This window comes from Bubalus bubalis, chromosome 3 (genome assembly GCF_019923935.1).
Source record: "Bubalus bubalis isolate 160015118507 breed Murrah chromosome 3, NDDB_SH_1, whole genome shotgun sequence".
In the NCBI taxonomy this organism is placed as follows: Eukaryota; Metazoa; Chordata; class Mammalia; order Artiodactyla; family Bovidae; genus Bubalus; species Bubalus bubalis.
Window position 1 is genome coordinate 146,124,706 of NC_059159.1, and position 3,488 is coordinate 146,128,193.

Genomic DNA, 3,488 nt, shown 5'->3' on the forward strand with positions numbered 1-3,488 from the left:
TTGCTGGGCAGAGGCCAGGGCAGGGTGCAACCAGCTCTCACTAAAGACATCTCGTAAGTTGATGGAAACCCATCTAGCACAAAGGGGCATTTACTGGACTGGATGGTATGTCTCCATCTGAATGCAGGGAGGACAGAAATAGCCTTTCACAGAGTGCCAGCAGGGCTGGGCTCTCCTGCTCTGAGGGTGTCAGTTTTCCAGCTCTTTCTCCAAGCTATGCAACTTGTCCCTTTTTCATGTGAGTTACTCACCCTGTCCTGGACAGAGGACTCACTGATCTCTCTCTTGCTAAAACTGTTAGAGAGAGCGGGGGAAAAGGGGAGAGAGTGGAGGGGGAGAGAGAGACTGGAAACATGAAAACACAGGTTGAGTTTCTGTTGAGATGCTGTGTCTCAATGGTTCTCCATGATGGGAGTGACATGCATTAATGTCTTACCTGATACCCTCTCCGTAAGATGAGATCGGATGATGTCATGCTCCAGGAAGTGACTCTTGTATTTCTGAAAATGGCTATCATTTCCATGATAGCTTTGCTTGTGCTCCTCCTTCTGCCTATAATGTTCCTCCAAAAATGCCCAATTAAGTAGCAGTTAAGTCTTCTTTGACACCTATACATAATTTTTAAAAAATTCAGTGTGCTAAAGCCAATGCTAGTAATGTTTTGGAGAGGTTAAGAAGTAGCTCAGCTGCTACTTTATTGCTAAAAAATGCTAACTATCATCTGATGCAGGGTTGCCACAAACCTTCAATTTGTGAAAAATGCAGTATCTACAAAGCGCAATAAAGCAAAGCACAATAGGAGAAGTTATGACTGTAGCTTAAATTTTCAGCAGGGAAAACACATGATCACACTGTGTTATATTCACTTGGTGGGATATTCAGTCACTGTAAATGTTACTCATGAAGGACATATAGTAACAAAAAGAATTTTTACAATATAACTTCAGAGAAAAGTCAGGATATCAAAATGTGCATTGCAGTTATTACCAGTTGCTGTGCGTCTGCAGAAGGCTGGGAACAGAAACACTGAGAGGCCTTAAGGAAAGGTTTTCTTTCTAAACATCCCAAAAGCTTGTTTTATACATACACACATACACATTTCTTTATATAAAAAACTTAGATAAATAATAACACATATAAGCAATAAAAATGTACATAAATAGTAAAATGTTATGCTTAATAAAATATAATATATAAATAATAAATATGTATGGAATAAAATATATACTTAGATTAATGTAATATTATGTTCATATCAGAAAATTTAGAAAATGAGGGTAAGGGGAAAAAAAGAAATTGATTCTGTTATGCAGGAATAACAGTTTTTCCTATTTTCATGTTGTGTGATCAGTCACAGCCATTGTGAACACTAGGAGGTGCTGGAGGGGAAGGGCGTAGGTCTTGCTCTTGTACCTGTGACTTGGCTAGGGCTCGGCTTCAGCTTCCAGTTTGGTCCAGGTCTGCTCCACAATTCTCCCATTCTCCTGGGACTGCCTGCTACTCGGATGCTCCTCTCCTGTTGAGAGTCTGGAATTCCCAGATTGGCAAGGAGAGCATGCAAGTCCTCTGAAGGTTTGGAATTGGAATCGGCTACTGATGCTGCTGCCAGAAAAAGCCATTTGGCCAAGCCCAAGATCAACAGGATGGGAAAGTGTCCTCCGCTTACAATTGAAGGGGAGTTGTGTGGATACATGCCCATCGATAATCCCAAATTACCCAGATGGGTAGCCTTTCCTACATTTTCTATGCTTTATATAAAGACATGTTCTTCAGGGAGCTTCCCAGGTGGCGCTAGTGGTAAAGAACCTGCTGGCCAATGTAGGGAACATAAAAGATGAGGGTTCTATCCCTGGGTTGGGAAGATCCCCTGGAGAAGGTCATGGCAACCTACTCCAGTATTCTTGCCTGGAGAATCCTATGGACAGAAGAGTCTGATTCGTAGGCTGTCCTTAGGGTCACAAAGAATCGGACACAACTGAAGCAACTTAGCATGCATGCATGTACTTTAGGACTTCCCTGGTGGTACAGTGAATGGGAATCTGCCTGCCAGTGCAGGGAACGCGGGTTGGATCCCTGGTCCAGGAAGATTCCACGTGTCGCATAGCAGCTAGGCCTGTGTGCCACAACTATTGAGCCTGTGTTCCGCAATAAGAGATGCCACTGCAATCAGGAGCCTGTGCACCGCAAAGAAGAGGAACCTCTCCTTGCCACAGCTAGAGAAAGCCCACATGTAGCAACGAAAACCCAGTGCAATAAATAATAAAAGACACGTTCTTTACACAGCAGAATCATTCTGCCTATGTTTTGTCACTTAATTATAAGTATGTCTTTCTATGTCATAAAATCATTCTGCAACATATGACTGCATGCATTTCTATTTTAATGTCACGTTATGCCTTATTCAACTTAATGGACATTATGTCCCCTCCCTTTTTTTCTGCTTCTAAAAGCAATACTTCAGTGACTGTCCTCTCCTGGTACCTAAGTCTTTAGGTTTTAAAACGTTATTTTTTTATTTATGTTTTTGGCTATGCTGGGTCTTTGTTGCTGCGTGGGCTACTCTCTAGGTGTGGTGTATGAGCACTGCAGTGGCTTCTCTTGTCGTGAAGCATGGGCTCTAAGGTGCAGGGGCTTCAGTAGCTGCAGCATGTGGGCTCAGTCATTGTGGCTTCCGGGCTCTAGAGCACAGGCTCAGTAGTTGTGGTGCAAGGGCATGCTCTGAGGCATGTGACGTCTTTCTGGATCAGGGATTGAATCCGTGTCTCCTACATTGGCATGCAGGTTCTTTACCACTGAGCCACCAGGGGAGCACTATCTGTGACATTTTTAAAGAATACATTTCTAAAGCAGATTTAGGGAGGGAGATAGTTGACCTCAAGATGGCCACAATAATCTTCGCTTTCTTAATCACACCCTTCTATAGTCTCTTCTTACAGTAAATCAAGGCCAGACTATATGGCCAATAAATTACAGCCGAGGTGATGGTGTGTGACTTCTGTGGCTGAGTCATAGAGGGCACTGCGGCTTCTGCCTTTCTCTCCTGGCTCAGAGCCACTCTGCAGAGTCACTCCTGAATTCTTGACCAACAGAAACCACTGGAGACATTAACTAATAATTTTTTAAGGCCACTTATTTGTTTTAAAGGATAGATACATATTAGTGTGAGTATTTTGATCGAGAGGCCCAGTTTCACTTTGTTATCAGATAAACCCCAGCATCTTGGTGGCTAACAGAGTATGGTTTATTTCTCACTCCCACACACCTAATGTGGGTAAGGGGGCTCCCCTGCTTTTCAATCAGGTGGTGTCCAGGGACCCAGCATATTTCAGTCTAGTAGCAAATCACTGCCTCTCACATCCAGGTGGTGAGAATTCAGCAGGTGATCACACCCAGATGTATGGGACCAAGAAAATAATTTGACCAACTCTTGATGTTGAAGTTGAAACTCCAATACTTTGGCCACCTGATGCGAAGAGCTGACTCATTTG